A 25,752-nucleotide genomic window follows, 5' to 3' on the forward strand; every position below is an offset into this window, starting at 1 on the left:
TTTTGCCTAGCGTTGAATGCTAGCTACATGTAGCTAGTGAATATGAGTTGAGCCAAAATACCTAAGCATATGCCTAGTGCATTGGAATTGAAAAAAGTAAATGACACTAGGCATTTTAACTAACAAATATTATATGCCTAGTGCATTGGAGATGCTCTAAGTTTGGAATAAACTTTTTGGCATAGTTAATTATCCCAAAAAATCGTTGAAATTGTTTGATATCTCCTATCTCTTCAGGAAAGTCCATGACTTTTTCAAAGATATGATCTTAAAATACAACTTTTGTGTTGTCATCAATTACTAATCTAAAAAAAATTATGGAATCTTTTTCCATTCAATTTTCTTTTCACTCAGTAATAATCCATGTTCGATGAATTCTTGAGCTATTTTTTGGATATGATTTCGATGTTCTTCTCTAGTTTTAGAAAAGACTAAAATATCATTTGCATATACTATACAATATTCTCCATGTTTACAAAAAATATTATCCATTCTTCTTTGAAAAATAGGTAGAGCCTATTTTAAGCCATTTGATAAAATCAACCACTCATAATGTCCTTGTGGAGCACTAAAAGTAGTTAAAGGAATAGATTTTTCTTCTATTTGAATTTGCCAAAAGCCACTTTTTAAATCAAATTTAGAAAAAAAAATGATTAATTGAATTTTATATATCAAAACATCCATGCTAGACTATTTATGACTATAATAACCCAACCTGTAATATACTTAATTACACATGCGATTATGTGTTTGATATGAATTTGTATGTTTAATTATGTGAGTTATTATGTAATTATGAATTTATATTTGTTGAGTGTAGGAAAATCTATTGCTATTGGGGCTTTGAACTAAAAATTTATAGCCTTAGAGGCCCCAGAAACCAAAACCGATTTCATGTCTGTGTTTAGCAAGATTTTTAGAGCCTACAGTAAAATTTGGAAAAATTACGATTCGTAATGAATTAATTGAGCTTAATTAGCATAAACCTGAGTTAAGCCAACTTCATTATGTATGTGATTTTATGTTTAATTAATTAAGGAGATTTGGATTCTAATTGGTTGTTACTCTAAGGTAATTTGGAATTTATGAGAATTTTAGAGTTTGATTCGTATTTGATTTTAATAAGGATTTATTTTAGAATTTGAAATTAAGGGTCCCAATGGCTTAAGGAAATGAAATTAACAAGTTGAATCAATTAAATACGGACTCATTTGAGAGCTAATTAAGTTAATTATGTTATAAGGTTTGAGAAATTATGATTATTATGAATTAAATCTATTTACGAGGTATCCAATTTGAATATGAAATCTATCGACAAGGATTTTGGATTTGATTTGAAATTGAGGCCTTGGTGATTTACGAAACAAAAATTGATGATGATAATAAGTTCAATTTAATATTTGGAAACTCCTTGTTTTATTTTGGGACATTGATCGAAGTGGTAATATAATGGTAAAGTAGGAGTGAACCAAGAATTTAATTCGGATAATTTTTCTTCCGAACAGCCGTCACTCTTTTGCCATTTTCTTTTTCCACACTTTGAATTTGGATGTGCGACTAGAACCATTGGAAATAATAAGTTTAATTTAATATTTGGAACCTCCTTGTTTTATTTTGGGACATTGATCGAAGTGGTAACATAATGGTAAAGTAGGAGTGAACCAAGAATTTAATTCGGATAATTTTTCCTACGAATAGTCGTCACTCTTTTGCTATTTTCTTTTTCCACACTTTGAATTTGGATGTGCTGCTAGAACCATTGGAAGGCTTATTTCCGGGACTTCAATTTGGATACAAGAATGACCTAGAACGGAGTTCGGATGAGAGAGTTATACCCGTTTGAAGTTTTGAAATCTGTGCTGGAAGCAGGTACGCTTGAGCGGGAAAATCGACGCTTGAGCGGACTGCGCGAATTCAGCAAATTTAAAGGCACTTTTTTAGATCATTCTTCACACTCCCATCTCCTCTCTTCATCCCTCTCACCCTTAGTCTGAAAACCCTAGACTTTTGACCCAAATATCTTCCATTCCTTTAAGATTTGGGCAAGATCTCTTACAAAAAAATGAAAAAGGCTTGAAGCTCAACATTTTCAACCGATTGGAATTTGGAATTGCGAAGGATTCTTCTTGGAGCTTTTCTTTCTTGATTGATTCTTGAGGTAGGGGTCCTAGTTCTTCTTCAATACTTACATTAATAGATAGATTTGTGGTATTTTGATTATATAAATGCAAAATCTACATTTTTGAGCATATAGTGTTATATCATGGAAATTTGAGGTTTAGGGTTTGAAGTGTTAGGATTCAATTGTTGGGTTAAGATTATGGATTATGAACCTTGGGTGTATAATCAATGGGAAAATTGAAATAAAAAGAAGTGTTGTGAGAAGATTTAATTTTTCTTGGAAGTCTTGATTTTTCTTGAAAACCCTAAATTGATTCATGATGATAATTATTGATTTTGCCCAAATTGAAAGTAGAATCATAAAATTGAGAGGTTGGATTATATATATACAAGTTTAATTGGATTTTGGAAGTATTTGAAAATTATGTTAAAAATTAACGATTGAACCTTTATTATGGATATTCTAAATTTACATGCATCATAGATTTCTTGGAATTGATTTCATGTTTTGATGAAATAAGAACTAAGCTTTGGAAAATTATGAATTTATGAACAAATGAGTTCATTTTTTTTTTAAATTAAAAGAGTTTTGATGTAAATGATTTAAAATTGATCATATTTTCTTGATTAATTGAGAGTTTGTGTATTTTTAGACAAGCCATGTATGAACCCAAGTTTTGAGATTATATTTTCAAAGTTTAATTCATGTGTTAGAATTTATGAGTTCGGAATTGGGCTTGATATAAAGATCATGAATTAAATTTAAATTTGGACAAATGTGGAAATAAATTATAATTTATATTTGAGAATAAAAAATTAGTTTGATTTTGAATTAAATTTCATACATGTAAATATTTTTAGGAGGGGCTTTATAGCTTCAAGTTATGCTTCATAAAATAAATAAAAATGATTTTCGAAACATGGAGAATTTGCCACCAAATCACACATGCATACATAATTTCATTGAATCTCATGAATTTGAGTATCATTTACACCATTTGAGATGAAATTAGAGTCTACATTTCACATGCATGCACAATCCATGAAATGTAGAATTGATGTACATGAGTTATGGAAATGAATTTGAAATAAGTTGGGCTTGTATGAATTTGAAGCCTATATTTCACATGCATGTATATTTCAAAATGATATGGAAATTAATTTGCATGAGCTTTGAAGTTATGAAGTGAGTTTGATATGATTCGAGTTTATGAGATGAATTTATGTAAAATTGAGATTCAAATATTGTAAAATTGGCCCTTATATTCATGTTAAAAGTTATATGGTGGAAATATGAATCTTATGATATTAATTACATTCGTTGGAACCAAGTGTTGAAGCTCAAACATAATCTAGAAAAATCCAGAATTTGACTTGTTCGCTCGATCGTGGAGAGTCCCGCTCGAGCGTACCCTGTTTTACTAGACTCCTCGCTCAAGCGTCAAAAGTCTCGCTCGAGCGTAATTTGCAAGCAACCAATACTTTTGCAGAACAAAGGGGTCTGCTCGAGCGGCCGAAGCTACGCTCGAGCGGAGAGCCTTGTTTCAGAAAATTTAAAAAGTTGTTCTATACTTCGTTTTTCATCCTCTTTCTTCCCAAAGCACTCTTAGGCATGCATTAAACATTGAAAATGAGTAAAAGAACATAAAAGAAGCCTAAGAATGTTAAACAAGTTAAAGAACAGAATAAATTGTATTGTAACCCAATTTCTATGTGTATTATGAATTGTGTAGGGTCAACTACAAGGGCGAACCAGGCATTCGAACACTGTGAATAATAACTTTGTAAAGTTATGTTCAATGTTAAATATTTTCTGAACATTATGATATGAAATGATTAGTTTCTGAAATGCTACGCTATGTTTGAAATGAATGAATGATTGTCCAAGATTCTGAAATGTATTCATGGCATCCTTAGCATCATATGATATGCATCCCTTTATGGGTCATCAGGTCCCTTCATAGGTCATCAGGTCCCTTTATGGGTCATTGGAAACGTCTCTGTGCACATGAGTCATCGGAATGCCTTCAAGGCCGTCCCTTTATGGGTCATCGGATTTGTTAGCACTAATGGATGTGTCACGTGCTATGATGTGAAACATATGAATTTTGAAAATGAATATTGACATGTATATGAATCTGTTTCTAATTTGAAATCGGAATATGCATAAGACTCTGTTTCTAATAAGAATCTATTTCTGATATAAACTTTGATTTCTGACTCTGTGATAGACATCATTCATTAAAATCCTTTACTATGTTATTATTCACTGGGCTCCAGCTCACTGTATTATTTATGTATGTAGGTGATCAGCCGCGTGACCAGGCCTAGAGCTTTTGCCTGGACTCTGTTTTGTTAGCCAACCTATGTGCCTCTCGTAGAGGTTCCGGATATGTCTAGTGGTTATGGCTAAGTACATAAAGTTCAAGTTTTGTTTTCTTGTTTGGTTAAACAAAGCTTTGTTTATTTTGTATATAAGGCTAAGTCCCCTTTTGTCTAATTTGTATTTATATGATGACATAAGAATGATGTGTAACTATGTATATAAAAAGTTTCAAATTTTTCTGTCGCATATAAGTCTGCACAGCTCAATGGATGTTGTATGTGTTGGACAATTTTCACTGTAATTAAATTAATTAATTTTTTTTGTGTACTTAACAACAAACAGAATACAAAAGAAATAAAAGAAAGGAGAGAAAAATGTTTGATTACAAAAATCAAACTAGAAACAGAATTAAATAAATAAAAACAGATTTTATTTTGTTCCCAAAACAAAATTAAAATCTGATTTAAATAAATAATAATAAAATAGAAAATAAATAAATAACTTACTTGATTAATATCTTGGAAAATATTCTGATCAAGTCCAGTGTTCGATACTGTCTCCTTAAGACAGATTTGTCCTCTCCACGGTGCTTTCAGAATATGGACGTCTATCTCCCAAAATGAAATTATCAACAACAAATATATGTAGCACTACAATATATTTGTACAACGAACACACTAAGTGTTTTATACTCTCTCTCACAAGAAAATAATGCAGCAAAATAAGGAGTATGAATGCAGAATTTTATAGACGAAAATTCGTAAGTCCAGTCAAATGAGGGCTGCCTATATATAGCTGTAGTGGTGGCTATTGATTTTGAATTAAACAGGTGCTAACCTGTTTTGAACAAGTATGAAACCTGTTTGGTTTTGAATTAAACAGATTTAAATCTGTTGGGTTCAAAATTCAAACAGATAAAAACGGAAGGGACCTGTTTGGATGTACAGAAAAACCGGACCAGTTTATTTCCAGAATTAATTTGAATTCTGGATTTTATTTTACCAAAAAATAAAATAAAATTTAAATGTTTTTTGCCCAAAAAGATAGGTATTGGGCCGGACAAGCCCAACCCAACCACACACCACGCGCCCAAGCCCAGCCCAGCTCTTCCGACCGGACGGCAGTGGTGCGCGCGCGTATGTGGTGATTTTTAGGTCCATGGGTCTAGCCCATTTTTCCCATAACCTCTCCCTTCTACAAACTTGGGGTGCCCCTTGGGGCCCTCCCCAAGTTATAATTCCAAGCTATATAAACCCATTCAAAACTTCCCACCAAACCAATATGGGACAAGCCAATTTCCAAACCTTAAGAAACTTTTACCAAAAACTCCATTTCCATGGAGCACACTTTGGTTTCAATTTCCCATTCACTCGATAATGGTTTTGAGCAACCAAATATACCCAGTGAATCACAACGCGACATAGAACGCGTTACCACTTTGACCCGCGAAAATCGGCGCTCGGGTCCTACCTAAAAATTAGACCAAATGTAAGAAAAAATTCTGGATTACCCAGAATTTTCCCAACCATTTCCAACAATCCCCCACATGAATGGAATTTGATGACAAGGAAATGCAACAATATGCAGAATTTGTCGAAAGAGTATAAATCGAAAATATCTTGCATCAGGATAAGTAGCTTTCAGCCTTGAACCTTCCCTAGTGATAACCTATCGGACTTACTGGCTAACCAATGGACGCGATGCCTTGAATTGTTCAGCCATTTGTGTAAGCCAAGACAATAGATTTCACACAAAATATCTTCTAACACATCGTGGTTCTCACTGTTGTGTTCATTTTGGCCTTGAACGCTCCTGGTTTTCATGAGTGTTTCTAGAGAATTTACCCTCTTTCATTCTCATAGAACCGGCCCCAGTTCGACACTCATATAGGTGATTCTTATTGTAAGTATCTCTTTATACTTGTCTTGATTTTTATACCTAAATCAAGAAATAAGTAATCATTAAAAGCAAAGCTTATCCTTATACCCCTGCAGACAACATATGTTGCAGATATCACTCTCACCATAGGAATGGGTAAGGAATTTTAATCCCTTGGTGATTTCTGGTGAGCCACACATAACTTAGTTGTCCCTTTGAACTTAGTTCTTGGGATCTCCAGTCATATAAGTAGGGTTATCATTATGACGACGCTTATGTAATAGGCTTTAATCCCATCCCCTTCGATGAACTATACACTAGCTCTTTTGTCAAACCTTTTGTTAACGGATCCGCAATATTCTCTTTAGATTTTATAAAATCTATTGAGATTATTCCATTTGACAACAATTGCCTTACGGTATTATGTCGACGACGAATATGTCGTGACTTACCGTTATACATGTGATTCTATGCCCTGCCTATTGCAGATTGACTATCACAATGAATGCAAATAGCTGGCATAGGTTTAGGCCACATTGGAATGTCTTCTAAGAAATGACGAAGCCATTCTGCCTCTTCTCCTGCTTTGTCTAAAGCAATGAACTCGGATTCCATTGTGGATCGTGCAATGCATGTTTGTTTCGTGGATTTTCAAGAAACAGCAGTGCCTCCTAGGGTAAAGACATATCCACTTGTGGATTTTGAATCTTTGGTATCCGATATCCAATTTGCATCACAATAACCTTCAAGTACTGTTGGATATCGAGTAAAGTTCAAACCATGATCACGGGTGAATCTTAGATATCTAAGAACCCGAATGATCGCCTTCCAATGGTCTTCTTTGGGGTTACTAGTTGTAGACGTCCTCGAACGTCCCGGGAGGGAAATCCCCCGCGTTTGTTTATTGGGCTCACTACAGTTCAGGACTCAATGTCACGGTCCTGTATCTAATCTCGTAGAGTGCAATGCAAGACCGATGAATCATGCAAACATGCAAGCATAAGTATGCTAATTGAAACATGACGTGATCAAACCATCATAAGCTGGTAAATAAAAGGGAGAAAGACGTGGGGTTGGAAGACATACATCACACGCACGCACACTTATTACAATTGTGCCCTCGCTCGGAGGGTCTGAATAAATAATACAGTCCGAATAATAATTACAGTCCGATTAAGTACAAAACCCTAATTAATTAACAATTTAACTAGGAAAGCAAGTAAATTAGCATGCAAATCCATAGACCGCCTCAGCTCTGTTCCGAATGATGAAAGATGCATGCTCAAGTTGCCTTGCGCGGAAATCCATCGTGATGCCCCGATTCGCCTCTGTTTGCAACTAATGCCGGAATGATGTGCAAGGCTTTAGAAAGCTGTTGATTTCTGATTTGCTGCAACAGAGAGCAAGAAAGGGGAACAAAGTATTTTCACATATGTATGCATGACTACTCTTCAGGGAGTGTAGTCCTCGATCCTCGTGCCACCAATCACGCATCTCGATGCATGATGGTCGAGGAGTTGAATTACACGACTCAATGTGAAATGAATGCACATATAAACATAACAAGACCTAAACTCCATCATGGGTAATCCGGAGTGTCGGCGACCGGGAATTGAGACACGTTTCGTCACTCGGAGTACGAAATATCCCTCGTTTCCCGTGCTTGGGCTAACTCCTATCCCAAACACAATGCAAATGAGATGGCATACACAATGCGACTAACATACAACCTAGCATACACAATGCTATGAAATGGCATACACAATGCTCGATGTAACATGGCATACACAATGCTCTAACATGTAACTCAACATACACAATGCTATGGACCGAAATGGCATACACAATGCACGATGGACTTACACCAACATGAGTGGACCTCAGCCACACTCACATCAATGGCCATTAGATGAAAATGAGACAACCGAAATGCGTGCACACATGCACAAATACCAAGGACCGAACCTAAGGCATCAAATGTCACTCTACCAAAGCATGGCAAGGGATGAAAGATGACATACAAACATGCAATTTCCAGCACTGAAATATGATGCGCAATGGTCCCGAATCATGGAAATATGGCACCCAATGCATGAAAGAGGCCCCGAAACTCAAAACTAGGCAAATGCATTGAACTATAATCATGCAAAGCAAGCATTATTTGATCACAAAGTATAAAAACAGAGCCAATGCAGTCCCAAAATATGCGCAATTTTAGTTCAAAGCATGGCCAAAAAGTGCTAACATGAGGGGCTAAAACAACACGCAAACTAGGCTAGTAAGCATGGTTTACATGGCATGTACATGAAGCATAAGAGAGGTCACCAAACCAGCCAAAAATAGGAACATGATATGCTAAAATATAACCAAATAACCACTGAAATGCATCCAATGCATGCAAAAATGATGAGCTCCTTTGGAGGGCCATGCAAGGGGTTACTCAACACATGCATCAAGGACACTTAGCATAGCAAAAACCAGCTCTGGAACTCAATTATGACAGCCCTAAAACTCACCAAAAAGGGCCTGAAATGGCTCAAGGAAGTATGCAATGAAAGGTCCCCTTGAAAGGCCTTAAGGAGGATTGCTCCACACATGCATGATAGACATAAAATATGGCCAAAAGGGCTCCAGACAGAGCTAAGGTAGACCTCAAAACTCACATAATAGGGCCTGAAACAAGACTTCAAAGCATGCAAAATGGGGGTCCTTTGGAAGGCCAATAAAGCTAGTAAAGAGAATGAGGGGTGAGAGGGTCACCCCTCTATGATTTTGAAGTTCAAAGACACATCTAAGCTACTGAAAATCCATTGGATTTCAGTGGCTAAAAGGCTAAACCAAGGCCAATGCAAATGCTCACATGCATAGCTCAAAACATGAGGAAATAAAGCATGAAAGGGGGTAGATGACCCCCAACATGGAAATGACCTTAAGGAAACATGTTTATAAGCTCAAAATAAAACTTTTTTTAGTTCATGACAAATCTCGAAAATGCTCACAAGTAGGACTAAGATATGATGCAAAATAAGCCTACAAAAAGGGATAGAGCATACAAGGAGGTAGATGGCCTCAAACAGAAAAGTGTCCTTAATAAAACTTCAAAAGGAGCTCAAAAGAAGACACTTTTCAGTTTATGACAAAGTCCATAATGCTTACAAATAAGGCTAATCAATGGAACAAAATAATGTAAGAAAAGGGGAAATAGAGACTCACCCTTGAAGAGCAGATTTCTAGCAACTTCTGGACCAAGATGGGAGTTCTTTAACCTCTTCAAATCAGCTCCAAGATGCTTGAATGGATGGTGGTGGTGTTGTACTAAGGGTTAGTGTGCAAATGGCCAAGACTATTAGGGTTTTTGGAGCTCAAGTGTAAAGATATAGGGAGAGAGAGGTGTATAAGCCTTCAAAATTGTTGAACCCTTGCAAATGAAGACAAGCCTCTCCTTTATCTAAAGCTTCTCTTGGAAGCTTCAAATATCCTCCATACACGTGTATGGAGGATGGTCCAAATGCCTCACAGCTGGCACAGTTGTGATGCATTAAGAGAGAGCAAAAAGCAAGAAGCAGGCCGACCAATTCAAGTGGTCGGCCGGCCACTCCCCCTGGTTGGCCGACCAGGGGTCAAAAGGTTCAAGGAGAAATGCTGGCCGGCCACCCCAGAAAGGTGGCCTCCCAGATTAGTGCAACTCAGTTGTATGGTGGAAAACCAGAAAATGTGACCCATGAAAGAGAAAAACAAGCTTTTTAGCAAGGTTCAAAAGGGTCAAGGAGAATTACTGGCCGGCCTATCCATATTGGTGGCCCCCCGGATGAGCACAACACAATGGTGGTATGAAAACTAGAAATTGTGGCTCAAAAGTGAGAAAAACCAACTTTTTGTCAGAAAAATCGGCTGGAGGAGAGAGAAAAAGAGAAAGTTGGTTTCCAAGGGAAAAAGGTGGCCTCCCACCGTACTACCATACTACCTCCCTAGCAATGAAAATAGGGTCCCTACCAAAAATGGACCAAGACGGATGCAAAACGAAGGTTCGGGGGCCAAAACACGTAGTCCGGGGCCCCGAAAACAGGCTGTTAGGCACCGGAAGTGGCGTATGACCACGAAGGTGGTCTCCCGGGCCACAGTGTCCCTCTAAAGGGAGGAAACAAGGCGTGTGCCAAAAATCAGAGCAAACGGAGGTAGTCCCGAATCGAGGCACATGGCCGACGGCTCCGAAAATCGAAAACTGGGCTCCAAACGGGAAAAATGGCCTACGACCACGAAACGTAGCCTACGGCCACTGAGGGACGGTCTACGAGACCTTTCCCTCCCTTCGGAAAGAGAAAACAAAGAAAACAGGACCTGGTTCGTAAATCGAGGCAAAGCACAAAAGAGCCCCGAAGTCCGGAGGCAAGGCTCGCAGCTGAGACTCTGCAACCTCAGAACGAACACAATATGCAACATCACCGAGGGCTCAGTTGGTGACGTTTGAGTCCTAAGGTTGGTCAAAAATGGGGTATCTACATTTGCCCCTCTTTGAAAGAACTTGAAAGTCGTAATTGACGAGAGTAAATGTCAAAGCCCAGAGACGACCCATTTTTGACAAGGCCGAAGACTTAGACAAACAGGCAAGATAACAAAGATGTGCCCGCAGGCATGCCCGCAGGCAGGGGGCAAGATGCAAAATGATATGCAAAAAGCCGGACGTAACTCATGATCATGCAAAGCAGCAAGCTGTAATGAAGCGCACACGCAACAGTTTTAAGCAAGAATGCAAAGCAACAACTACATTTCATGCAGTTTAAGAATGCGGAGAATTATTCAATTCTCGCCACGTCTCACACGGAGAAGATACAATACCTGCGCGATTCGTCTGGTTGCACCAGCTTCAAATGAACCGTACATACAATATCGTGCCTGCAAAAGAGAGAAACTTAACAAGCACAACATAGTTAGCAACACATGTTCAACGCTATATCGAACGTAGACAAACAGGGTGCCGATGGGAAAGTGCATCGCAATGCGAGAGACACGCGCGTGTCAACGCAAGTTAAGCGTGAGGGTATGACAATACCCATGAAACGTGCACAACAATGCAAGTGGTATGCATGAGAATGCAAGTGGCGTACATAACAATGCAGGATAAGTGCAAACTCGAATGCATGTTTGACACGAAACAACGAGCAAAGAAATGCAAGTTTTGACGAGTGCGACTCAATCGCGACCTCCGGTTTACCTCCCGGAAGGGTCACAACGTGCTCAAAAAGGATACATTTTGCTCTTGACGAGTGACGACGAAACGCGCATTGAAAGGTGGAGTTGAAGTTCCCGCGGAGGGATTTCGGGACGAAAAGTACACTTTTCTTGTACTTTCTCCGGTGCCGGGGACTCCGATCACTACCAAAATTTGCAGAGACCTTGGAGACCATCTTGGGAACACCACTGACCAGGTTTGGAGTTCACTGGAGGCCACCGACCAGGTTTGAGTGCAAGGGGTGGTCGGCCTACTAGAAAAGGTGGCCGGCCGACCACCTAGCCCAAATCTGGGGCAATTTTGTCATTTCACACTCATTTCTTTAAATATTCAAAGCCAAACACTTTTTGCTCACAAATCTAAGTCCGAAATCAGTCCCTCTCCCTTCCTAGAGCATTTTCCCTCTCAGATCTGCGCTCTATACGCGTTTTCCAATGCCCCACGCAAAGTTGTTTCGCGAAAACTTTCAGTTCTCTTCACTTTGAACCGATTAAACTTTGATTTCGGAGCTTCTTTTCTCATTTTCACCACTTGAGGTAAGTTTGTCTCAACATTTGGAAGATTTTCTCGGGAGTTGACTTTTGTTGACTTTTTCATTTCCCGAGAGTTGACTTTTGTTGACTTTTTCCAATTTTGGCTCATTTTGCTCCTTTTTGCAGATTTCTTGAGATGGCGGGTCATTTTCCCCATGACAGAGGTTCTCCAGGTGCCGGAGGTGAGCCTGACATCATGTCTTTACCTCCGAGGGTTCGGCCATTCATTCCTGAGAGGTATGACCCTCCGACACACATCCTCCCTCAAGCGGTTTTTTATCATTTTACCGACTTTGATGCTCGAGCACCTGTGGACCTGCTATTGCGGGAGCCGGAGTCCCATCTCTCTCATCAGGCACGAGAGGTATGTACTTCACTTTTTTACATTTCTTGCCTTAATTCTTCATTTTCCGTGCATTTTATGCTATGCATGCTTATTTTCTCGCTCTGAACACATTCGCATGCCATACTTTTGCTCATTCTAACACACAGCTTGTTCTGAATGCTTAGTCTATAACATAGTACTCTGTTTGCATCTTGAGCATACAACTCAATCACTTGAATTTTTGAACACGCAGCTCATATTTGATGGTGAACATGCAGCACACACTATCACTGAAATCTGAACACACAGCTCATATTTGTTTGTGAACACGCAGCACATATTTCAATTCTGAACACACAGCCCATATTTGATTGTGAACACGTAGCCCAAACTTTGAATTTCTGAACACGCAGCCCATATCTTGATTGTGAACACGCAGTACACACATGTTGAGAGTTGAACACGCAACCCAAACTTTAAATTTCTGAACACGCAACCCATATTTGTTGAAAGTTGAACACTCAGCCCAAACTTTGAATTTCTGAACACGCAGCCCATATTTGTTGAAAGTTGAACACTCAGCACAAACTTTGTTTGTGAACACGCAACACACATTTGTTGAAAGTTGAACACGCAGCCCAAACTTTGAATTTTTGAACACGCTGCTCATATTTGATGGTGAACACACAGCACACACTATGTCTGAAATCTGAACACACAACCCAAATTTGTTTGTGAACACGCAGCACACATTTGTTCTGAACACACAGCCCATATTTGATTGTGAACACGCAACACACACTTGTTGAGAGTTGAACACGCAGTCCAAACTTTGAATTTCTGAACACGCAGTCCATATTTGTTGAAAGTTGAACACGCAGCCCAAACTTTGAATTTCTGAACACGCAACACACACTTGTTGAGAGTTGAACACACAGTCCAAACTTTGAATTTCTGAACACGCAGCCCACATTTGTTGGTGAACACATAGCACACACTATTTCTGAAATCTGAACACACAGCCCAAATTTGTTTGTGAACACGCAGCACACACTTCAATTCTGAATGCACAGCTCATACTGAACACGTAGTTCACAGCATTGTATTTGATTTGATTTGCACACAGCTCATATATTTCATTTGCACGCAGCTTATTCATTTCATTCTGAAACTGAATACATGTGTTCATTGTGAATGCAGGTGTCCTCCCGTGTTACATGGGGATATGGTTCCATTGCTGCGAGGGAGTGGTATGTAGAGCTCCCATAGGCCGTCCGTGATTGGGTTGATCAGGCAGGGTTCGGGCCCTTCTGTACTGGGATATCTCGCTATCCCGCTAGCAGGACGTTGATGGGCGCCCTTGTGGAGAGGTGGTGGGACACCACCAATTCCTTTCATTTCTCAACTACCGGGGACATGACTATGACCCCATTCGACTTTGCTGTGTTGACAGGCCTCGACGTGGGAAGCTGGGCGATCCCTTATGATGAGGACATGGGCGAGTGGGAGGCAACCTGGATTTATCTATTGGGAGCTCACCTACCGGTCGACCGATCCTCGGACCGAGTCCGGTACACCTGGTTTTCTTCATATTTCAGACAGAGGGAGCCCGAGACTCCCGAGGAGATAGCACAGTACACCCGAGGGTTTTTGATGTTCTTCTTCGGGACCACTCTGTTCGCCGATAGGGGGAACACCGTTGGGCAATATCTGCTGAGTGCCCTGGTAGACCTCTTGTAGGTCAGTCAGTATGACTGGGGTAGCGCCGGCTTGGCCACCCTCTATTGCTACATAAGCGCGACCTCCCGCGGACTGGGGAACATAGTTGGCGGCTACTAGAGAGCTTGGGAGGTACTTTCTGCCCTCTTGATTTATATTTTTGCTTTTCATTATCTGTACATTGCACGCACGGCACACTTTACATTCTGTACTCACATTCTGCACTCAGTATGACTGGGGTAGCGCCGGCTTGGCCACCCTCTATTGCTACATAAGCGCGACCTCCCGCGGACTGGGGAACATAGTTGGCGGCTACTAGAGAGCTTGGGAGGTACTTTCTGCCCTCTTGATTTATATTTTTGCTTTTCATTATCTGTACATTGCACGCACGGCACACTTTACATTCTGTACTCACATTCTGCACTCAGCATTCTGTATTCGGATCCTGCACTCAGCATTCTGTATTCTGATGGCCTTTGCCCTATTTTCCACAGTTATGGGTTTTTGCGTACTTCCCGACGCTAGCCCCAGAGCTCGAGATGGAGGCGTCCCTCATGACCCCCTACTCGCTCGTTTTCGAGGGCCAATACTGGCCGCGAGCCCGGAAGACTCTCCCCTACCTACGGTAGTTTTTCGACACAGTGCGGCCGACAGAGGTAATTCAGAACTCTCAGTCCTCCATGTTTTCATCTTTGATTTATTTTACACGTCTACGATTTCTAATCGGCTTATGCATTGGTTATCTGCAGATCACATGGCAGCCCTGGGTGCCTTTGGGTGGGGACCTCCGATTTCAGCTTGTCGGAAGATGGGCCGCCTCTCGGTACAGGATCCTGTTTGAGGGGCCGGTTGGTAGGGCGTGGTTTTTGGGGGAACGCTTCCTTCGCCAGACTATGGGCTTTCCTAAGCAGAGTGTCCCTTCAGCACCCCCGAACAATATGTGGTCCCCTGATAGGCTCACTCCCCAGGGTGTCATTGATGCCAGGTTGGGCACCGATGTATTGCTACACTTGGAGGACGGGGAGTACGTGACCTACCATCATACATACTTGATGCCTCCATTGGCAGGTGTCCGTACTCCCACGAGGAGGTCTACTGGCATGCCATTCTCCAGTCGCACCCGAGCTAGAGACATTCCTTCGACTAGTAGGGCAGGTACATCTAGAGGTGGGGCTGGACTGGTTCCCCCGATTCCCTCTACTTATCATCACGCTGGATGGCCAGATATCCCGACTGAGTTGACGGGATGGCGATACGGGACTTCCTACCCGATTTTGATAGAGCCTCCTATGTCAGATCACCCATACATCAGAGACCCTGACTCACCACCGGTATGCTTTACAGCTTTGATTTATCACTCAGATACTTGGACATTCATTCATTCACTGATGACTTGCACTTGTATCTGCAGCCTACCACGGAGTATACTGAGGGGTTGCTCGAGTTAGTGGCCTCGCTCGAGGGCATGGTCTTGCGGAGAGAGGCGCAGCTGTCCATCATGGGTGTCTCGGTACTTTTTAGTTTTCTTGCATTTATCATACTTCTGATGACATGCTGAACTTGAACATTTCACTGCATTGATTGACCGACTGTATGCGTAGAGCACATCTGATACACACCACATCCATGTACTATATTTGCATACATCCACTCCATGTAGCTTTTTTATCTGTGCATCTGATATACATATTTTGGCTGATGCATTCAAATTGCACTCTTTCTTTTCAGATGCCTCCGATATATACCGGGCCACAGGCCGGGCCATCTGGGCTTTCCCGAGGAGCTGGGCCATCTAGGCCTTCTCGAGGAGCTGGGAGAGGGGAGTCGTCTCGCAGACGAGGTGGGTGCAGAGCACATATCATAGAGGAGGAGTCCAGCGAGGAGGAGGAGTCCGCGCATCCTCAGTCATAGACATCCGCTAGCAGAGAGGATGACTCTGAGTCCAGTTCCGAGGGCAGAGGTGATGCCAAGGAGGGTTCCGAGGACAGCAGCTCCGATTCAGATAGTGGTGCTGATGGGGATGACGCAGGGGCTGTTCCGCAGAAGAGGACGAAGAGGGCCTCTTTTTCTTGCGCTTGAGAGCACAGATGTTCCTGCTTTATTTGCCTTTTTTACTAGTAGTTGTAGCACATTGTACATTATTAGGCAGTATTATTTTCTATAAAACTTGTACCCTTGTTGTAAAATGTTGTAACAAAGGAAGCATGATGGAATGAAACAACTTTTGTTCAAAAAGTGTAGCATTTTATGTTCTTGTATCGCATCGCATCGCATCATTTTGCATAAAATGAGATTGAATGGAATTGTGCATTTGAAAATTGCCAAGTCAGGTAGTGAATTGACGCAACAAACAAAGTACCTTAACAAGTTTACAACTCGATAAGCAAGACACAACAATGTTGATTAAACCTACAACTCGATAAGCAAGACACAACAATGTTTATTAAACAAAGAGTAACAACTCGATATACACAACTCATCAACTCGACAAAACTTAATAACTCGATAAACTAAACAACTCGATAAACAAAACAGCAACTCAATAAGCAAAATAACAACTCGATAAGCAGGATTTAACAATAACTCGATAAACAAATGCATTTTGGACGATCTGGGTGACGGAACGCATCCGAAACAGAGGAAAACTCGCACCTTCAACACCCCCAATGCATGGAAATGCTTGGAACTTTCTTCTAGAAGCTAGAACAAGACCAAAGCCACATTCCTCTCTATGGCCGACCACCTAAGGGAGCTGGCCGACCAGCTTTTTGCATTAGAGGGGAGAGGGGTGGTCGGCCTACCAGAAAAGGTGGCCGGCCAACCACCTAGCTTGGCAGCCACCAAATTTTCGACACGTGTCCCCCGAACAGTGCCTTATTCTCTTTAAAAGCTCCAGCCTTGTGGCTCTTTCATTTCATCTTAGTTTTGCATCAAAATGGAGGCGTTCCTCACCTAAAATCTCACAGCTTGGATTGCTTCTCTAGATGGCTCGGAAAAGTTGAACTTCCAGGGCTTCGGCTTGAACGCCCTATTCACGCTGGGCTATACTCCGCTGCGTCTTCCTTTCCTCTATGCCTCGACAAGGTTTTGGAATCCGGTAACACACGTCTTTAGCTTTAGCGGGCATGAGATGTGTCCTACCTTCGAGGATTTCCAAGTTTTGATGGAGTCCGAGCGCAACGAGGAAATCTTGCCTCAACTCCGATTCGGCCACGTCCAAGCCTTAGGACAAATGTACGGCCTCACTTTGCATGATGCTCGATCATTGATTCATGATGCGGAGCTGGACATCCTAAGCTTGGTTTGTCGGTTTTCTGATGCTGGTGACCGCGGCGACCATCATTGGCAGGGCTATCGGCAACACGCGCTTTGCCTATGCATGCTATCTCATTTCTTACTTGCCTCAGGTTCCGGAGGATCCAGTGTTCAGTTGATCGAGGTTGCCCAAGGTTTGAAGGAGGGCAAGAGCTGCATTGCTATGACATTGGCTGAGACATTGATGGGCTTAGACGCTTTTCATCGCCGGGAGACGGCTAGCCTTACGGGGAGCCCACTACTATTGCAGGTAATGTTTCCCACCCAATCTCACATATGTATTGCTCATATCACTCGCCCCTCAGGCTCGATTTTTCTCGCAAAGCCCTTTTCTTACTTTTCTCTCATCGTACATCTCTCTATTCTTTGTTCTCTCATTTTACAATCCCTCCCCAGGTGTGGTTGATGGACAAGTTATAGATTGTGGAGTCTTGCCCCGCATACTCAGCTCGCGGCTACTTTTTTCGACAACGCCTAGTCGATGCCCTTGATGAGGGGTGGTGGTACAACTGGATGTGCAATTTGTCTGCAAACTGCATCGCTTGGCGCTGCCCTTGGCTCAATCTGCCCGCGATGAGTTATAACATGACCCGTCAACTTGGGATTAGATTGATTGGCATGACACACTGTGTCTTCTATTTTTCATTCCGATTCCAGTGCCAATTCGGACATGATCAGACTTGCCCGCCAGAGGGGATAGATTATCCTGCTACATTCCCGGTTCGAGGTGCACAGCTTGCCCGGTATGCCACAGCATAGAGGACTAGAGAGCTCCTGGCCCCTGCTCCCACTTTCAGTTGCACTTTGTCTGATGAGTGCTTAGATTGGCTCAATGAAGAGGCACAGGAAAGGCCCACTTTGGTATCAGAGGCTTCGACTAGCTCTAGGAGGGGGCGCAGGAACACCTGACTTAGCTATGCCCCGGTTTTATTACTTTATTCGTACTTTCAAGTTTTCTTTATGATTGTAATAAAAAGTAACTTCAATTTGTATGCAAGAGCAGGAGAACTCTGTATTGAAATCAATAAAATTGAAGGTTGTGGGTACAGAAAATTTTTCGCTTTGGTTCAAAAATGGTCTAAGTTGTAAAAAGATTAATTTTGAACAAAGTCAACTTTTATTAAAACTTTTCAAAACCATTTTCGATATGGATCAGAACTGGACACGCCTGAAATCTGTCATTGAGATGCATAACCCCGGATCCGAACAACTGGAAAGTTGCCCCTAGTCTGAATAGTACCGCAGCACTGCGCAGCAACGGAAAGTTGCCCCTAGTCTGAAAAGCACTGCACCGGAGATCATAACCGAAGTCTTGAATGCTGAATAGACAAAGATGGCCGAGATGATCAAATGGACAAAGTTGATCGGGAAAAAGTTTATGGCTGAACTTCAAGATGAAGTTGCCTATGTATCCCAAAGATGGGAATCAAGCCTTATGTAGTTCAGGCTGGGGTTCACTCGAGTATTTTCACTTTCCTTTTACGCTCTAACTTTTGCCAAGGCCTCCCTTTGTGGGTTTTCAACCTTGCGAGCTCAGTTTTTATAGTTTCAAATTTTTCACGCTCTAACTTTTGCCTAGGTCGCCCTTTCGGGTTTTCGGCCTAGCGAGCTTCTCAGGGGTAATATTTCTTCAACTTGTCCATATTGATCGGTTGGGAGAACTCTAGGCCATCTAGGTCCATCAGAACCACAGCTCCACCTGACCAAATAAACTTAATGATGTAGGGACCAGTCCAATTGGGTCTGAACTTGCCCCTTGGGTCGTGGATGGGAGCTCGGTTGTCCTTGAGCACCAAATCTCCTTCTTTTAGATTCCTAGACTTAACTTTCTTGTTAAAAGCCCTAGCAATTCTGCGCTGATAGCCTTGAACATGGTACAGTGCTTTCAGTCTGCGCTCGTCAAAAAGCATGAGTTCTTCAAATCTGCTCTGTTGCCAATCTGATTCAGCTATCTAACACTTAGCCAGCACTCGCAAAGACGGAACCTCAATTTCAATAGGTAGAACGGCCTTCATCCCATAAACTAATGAATACGGAGTCGCCCCAGTAGAAGTTCTAATTGAAGTCCGGTACCCCCACAGAGCAAATGGCAGCTTGTCTGGCCAATCTCGGTAGGTTTCCACCATCTTCTGCAATATGTGTTTAATATTCTTGTTGGCGGCCTCGACCGCTCCATTGGTTTGCAGCCGGTATGTAGACAACTTATGAAAAGCCACATTGTATTTTTCCAACAAATCAATTACTTCCTTTTTGAAGTGGGAACCATTATCTGAAATGACCTCGTTTGGGACCCCATAACGACAGATGATGTTGTTTCTGATGAATTTTGCAACATGTGACGACTTCAACACCGCATAGGATTGGGCCTCAACCCACTTCGTGAAATAATCTATCGCGACCAGGATGAACTCATGCCCATTAGATCCCTTCGGGGTAACAACCCCGATCACATCGATTCCCCAAACTGAAAATGGCCATGGCGAAGTCATATTGTATAGCTTCGACGGCGGGATGTTCATGCGGTTTGCATGGATCTGACATTTGTGGCATCGCCGAACAAAGTCGATACAATCCTCCTCCATGGTGGACCAGTAGTAACCCTGTCTGAGGATTTTCCGTACCAGCATTACCCCGTTCATATGCGCACCGCATTCCCCTCCATGGATGGCCTCCATTAGGCGTTTTGATTCTACAGCTTCAACGCACAGCTTATGCATTCCCAGATGACCTCTCTTATACAATTTACCTCCACAGATGATGAACTGAACGACCATTCTTCTGATTGCCCTTTTATCCTTGGCATTTGCCCCTGGTGGATACGCCTCTTTCTCTAAGAAATTCTAAATATCGTAATACCAGGGGTTCTCATCTTGAACCTCATCTATAGCAGCAATTGACTCGTAAGCCGGCACAAATTTCTGGTCGATAATGACTGGACGCATCCGGACTCCAAACGGGATGTCTATCATGGAAGATAGAGTTGCTAGTGAATCTGCGAACCTGTTGTTTTCTCTTAACAGATGAGCGAAGTTTAACTTCTCAAACCGAGGAATTAACAAATCCAAGGTCTGGTGATACATAATCATCTTTTCTTCTTTGACTTTCCAATCTCCTTTCGCTTGAGATACAACAAGGTTCGAGTCCTTGATGACGTCCAACCGTTTTGCTCCTAGTTCTAGGGCTGCTTCTAGACCGGCAATGCATGCCTCATATTCTGCTTCATTGTTCGAGACTTTGAACCGGAGTTTGAAGGCTAGAGGGATACGGGAATTGTCGGGTGCTATCAGTAACACTCCTATCCCATACCCGTACTGGTTGGACGCTCCGTCAAAATACATCGTCCAAAACTCGTCGTCGATATGCAAAATGGCCTCATCTGGGAATAAGTACTCAACTGCTTCACCCCCTTCCACTGGATGATCGGCTAAGAACTCTGCTACTGCTCTTCCCTTGACTGACTTGCGCGTCACATATTTTAGATCGAATTCGGAAAGCAACAGCAACCAACGAGCTAGCCTACCCGTACGTGCTGGTTTCTCAAAGAGATATTTGATGGGATCTAATCTCAAAACCAACATTACAAAGTGAGCTAACAGGTAGTGCCGCAGCTTCCTGGTAGCCCATACCAAGGCTAAACAAGCCTTCTCCAATGGTGTGTAGCGAGTCTCATACTCTAGCATCTTCTTGCTCAGATAGTAGATGGCCCCCTCCACTTTGTCCTCTGATTCCTGCGCGAGCATGCCGCCCATTGTGGTCTCAGTTACTGAAAGGTACAATATCAACGGTCTCCCCGGCTCCGGCGATGACAACATGGGTAGGTTCTGTAAATATTCCTTGATCTATTCAAAAGCAGTTTGGCATCGGCCGTCCCACTGGAATTTCTTTCCTTTCTTCAGGAGACCAAAAAGTGATTCACAAGTCAAGGTTAATTTTGAGATAAACCGTCTTATGAATTGCACTTTACCCAGAAAGCCTCGCACCTCCTTTTCAGTCCTTGGTGGTGGCATTTCTAAGATGGCCTTGATTTTGGAAGGGTCGACTTCGATACCTCTCTGTGTAATCAGAAACCCCAGCATTTTCCCTGCTGTAACACCGAACGTACACTTCTGAGGATTCAGCCGCAACCGAAATTCTCTGATCCTTTGAAAGAACTTTTGCATGGTGGTGTAGTGGTCGTCTCTTTCTTTGGACTTGATAATCATGTCGTCCACATACACCTCAACCTCTTTGTGGATCATGTCGTGCAATATTGTGGTCGCGGCCCGTTGATATGTAGCTCCACCGTTCTTTTGCCCAAATGGCATCACTCTGTTGCAGTAGGTCCCCCACGGGGTGGTGAATGCAGTCTTTTCCCAGTCTTCAGGTGCCATCACTATCTGATTATAGCTTGAGAAGCCATACATGAACGAAAGCAAAGCATGCCCCGCTGTGAAGTCCACCAACTCATCAATATGGGGCAAGGAAAAGTCGTCCTTCGGACTGGCTCTATTCAAGTCCTTGAAATCCATGCATATCCAAATCCTGCCATCCTTCTTCGGCACTGGAACAATATTGGCCAACCAAGTCGAGTATTCGGATACCAGTAGGAAACCTGTGTCAATTTGATTGGTGACTTCTTCTTTAATCTTGAGGGCCCAGTCCGGGCGGATCCTTCTGAGTTTTTGTTTAACGGGTCGGGCCTCGGGATCAAGAGGGATTCGGTGCTGTACGATCTCAGAATCGATTCCAGGCATGACTTCATAGGACCACGTGAAAACGTCTTTGAAATCTTTTAATAAAGTGACTAAGTGCTCGCGTTCCTTCGAAGACAACGTGGACCCGATCTGGACCAGCCACGGGTTCTCCTCAGTACCAATATTCACAGTAGTGATTTCATCCATTAAGGATTTAACAAATCTTTCCTGCTCTTGTTCAATTAAGCGTTACAAAACCGGAGGAATTTCTTTCTCGTCGTTTTCATCAAAATTTTGAAAGTCTGAGTTAATGCAATAAATCAAGGGCACAGAAAAGTACTCAGAAACCACAGCCACATCATTCTCATTAAGCACATCCAAATCGTCCGATTCTTCGGTTACAACAGACTCAAAAGAGAAAGGAAAAGACGACCTGGATAGGACTATGGTATCCGGGTTATCATCCCCAGGAATACCGGACTCAGACTCAGTCGAGCTGGAACCTGATTCCGACTCAACAGATTCGGAGGAATCAGATTCCGGCTCACTACCTGACCCGGTGCTGCTTGAAAAAAATCCCTCTTCATACTGCCAAATGAGAGAGGGTGTGATAGATGCATCCAAAATGTTTACTGGTAGGCCTGCAGCCGTTCCATTCCTGATCAGCAAAGAAGGCGGGAAAGCCTTTTGACTTGATGCACCGGCCCATTCAAGGTACCCTAAACGGAGGCTTTGTCCGGGAGGGGGAGGACTTTCCGTTTTGTGGCTTCCTAGAGCCGTGGTTGAATGCGGAGAGGAAGCGCATGCCAGGTTTTGAGATTTTCTTTAACCTATAGTTATCTGGGGATGACGTTGCCGAGGAGCAGACAGACCCATTAGCTGAGGTTGAGCAGAGCAAGAAAGTGGAGTATGAGGACGCCGAAAGTGAAATAGGGTAGCACTGGCGTGTCTACTTTCAGATCCTCCGATCGAACAGAAGTCAAAAGGCTTACCTTGAATGGGCCGGTGCATCAAGTCAAAAGGCTTTCCCGCCTTCTTTGCTCTGGCTCTCCCAGCCATCTCCTTACCCTTTCTTATCCAATCCTCTTTGGTGGACAGATAACCCAAGCCAAAGGTATGTGGGTTGTGTGGCACCTCGGCCAATGCTGCGACGCCCTTCCGGGCGCTCTTTCCCAATCCCATCCCGGGGATGTGTTGAAGCTTGTTCATGAGGTATACTGATTGAGCACTGACATACACCCCCTCATTAACAGCTAAGATGTTCTGCACGACCCGGGTCTCAGCTAGGGCAAAACCGGATAAGAACATATCCTCCATACCGTGCTCAATTTCCAAAACTGGCGTAGATACTTCCGACGGTGGATGGATCGATGAATTCCCAAAAATAATGGCTACCCCCTTCCCATGGGGGTATTTCACCATCTCATGCAAGGTGGACGAAACTGCGTTCACCTGGTGCAGCCACGGCCGCCCCAAGAGCATATTGAAAGTTGCAGGAACTTCTAAGACGTGGAAGTCTACCTCATGCTGTCCCGGCCCAACCTTGGTCTGAATTCTCACTGTCCCCATTACTTCTCTGCTTGTGTTGTCATATGCCCGAATCACCTGGGTTGTCGGCACAAAATCTGCGGTCTTTAAACCGATTGCATATGCAGTCCTTGCTGGGCACACATTGACGGCGGACCCTGTGTCGACAAGCACCACGGGTATCCATTTGTTTCTGCACTCCACAGAAATGTAGAGTGGCTTGCTATGGTTCGCACCCTCAGGTGGCAATTCTTTTTTGGAGAAAGTCAACATCGGGGTAGCCCCTCCCGGAAAAACTAAGCCCACCAGCTGCTCGGGCATGGTGTCTATTGAGAGCTTGGCCTTGTCCATGGCCGATAAGACAGCTTGTCGATGCACTCACGATGCCATAAGCAATCCCCAGATGGAGATGTCTGCCTATATCTTTTTCAACTGCTTCCATACATTCTCTTCTTCGAGTTGCTTCTCTTTCTGCTTCTCCGCCTCCTTATCTTTCCCAGATGCCTCTGGCTGGTCTAGGTGTGGGGGCTTGAAATATCGCCCACTCCTGGTCATATGATTGACTTCGCTGATATACCAGGTATCATCTGGCTGATTGCTCCCCCAATCCTCATCCGTGTGGGCAAGACATAAATCATCGTCCTCCCACCACATTCCGTCGGCAGCCAATAGATACCTGTCTGGCTCTCGTACAATTGCACCCGCAATACTCTCCGTCCACATGCTCGCAGCATTCTCTATCCTCGTGCACACAACACTTTTAGTCCCCTTAGGGCCCTTAGCTTTCCTGATTCTCTCAGAATCCTCAAACCTTTCTTGTTCCAACTGCGTCAGTACAGCTGGCTGTTCAACAATTCTTGCATTTACAATGCCCAAGTCTTGAGCGAAATTCTTAGCCCCGGCGCTCTCTGGCGATTCATTCTAATTTCTGGCCCTTCCGGCCACAACTGATATTCTTGCCCCTGCCGGGCCCCGTTCCAACTGAGCTTCGTCGACAACATCTGGCAGGTCATCAAGCCACCCGGTGACCTCTGCTGACTCCTCAAAATCTGACTAGTTGACTACCATGCCCTCTGGCTCTTGTTCATTGAAAAATTAGAGGTTAGCAAAGTCCTCTTCCACAGCTGCCAAGTCATCTATCCTCTGACCAGATTCATCCCCCTGTATCATACAAAGTTCGGCCCAACTTGGCCCACTGATAAAATGTAGTCACTCGGACTGTATACTTCCTCAGTAAAACTCCCAGATTCCTCAGATCCTGGCTCGACAATCCCATTCTCCCCTGGAATCTCCCTATTCTGTCTTCGACAGTCACCACCAATGGTTCGGGTTGGGCTCTGGAGATGTCCAACATGCACAAGTCATTGTAGTCAGGAAGGAGCACCTCTGGCTTGGGTAGGTGGGTTGGGGTAATATATATGCTGGGATCGTAAGACACGACCCCAGTCTGGATAAAGTTGATTCTTTTGGGAGGTGGAGCTTGGTTGTGCGGTGGGAGAGGGTTTGTTGTGACATTGGGTTTTTCTGGAGGCACAATCACCGGCTTGTCAACGAGATCTTGAATCTCATGACGCAATCTAAAACATTGGTCAGTGACGTGACCATGTTGTTGGTGATATGCGCAGTATTTTGTTGGGTTATGAGAAGGAGGGAGTGGATTTGGCAATGGCCTCGGCTCTAGGGGCTTTAAGTGCTCTTTCCTGATTAATACCCCTAGAGCCTTGGACAGGGGCATATACAGTGGGGTGAAGGCTCTCTGGCCTCAAGGTTAGAATTTGGGGGTTTGTGTGTTGCTTCCGGACGAGTCGGAGAAAGGTGTAGCTGCCATGGGTCTTGGAGGGGGGATGGTGGTGACCATGCTTACCTCCGAAGCTCTAGCATTTGCGGCATTGCTGGTGCCTGTGTTGTTGTTGCGGTTGAAGGTTCTTCGGGGTTGCTCTCTATCTTGGTCAATCAGACCTTGTTTCATAGCATCCTCTATTTGTAACCCCATCTCGTACAAATTTGAAAAGGTTGGGAAGGGGAGCACAATCATTTTCTGCATCAATTTTGGCTGGAGATTGCGCACAATCATCCGGATTTGATCTTTATTTGTAGGCCTTAGG

Source organism: Camellia sinensis, chromosome 2 (genome assembly GCF_055761805.1).
Source record: "Camellia sinensis isolate YWXY chromosome 2, ASM5576180v1, whole genome shotgun sequence".
NCBI classification, from domain to species: domain Eukaryota; kingdom Viridiplantae; phylum Streptophyta; class Magnoliopsida; order Ericales; family Theaceae; genus Camellia; species Camellia sinensis.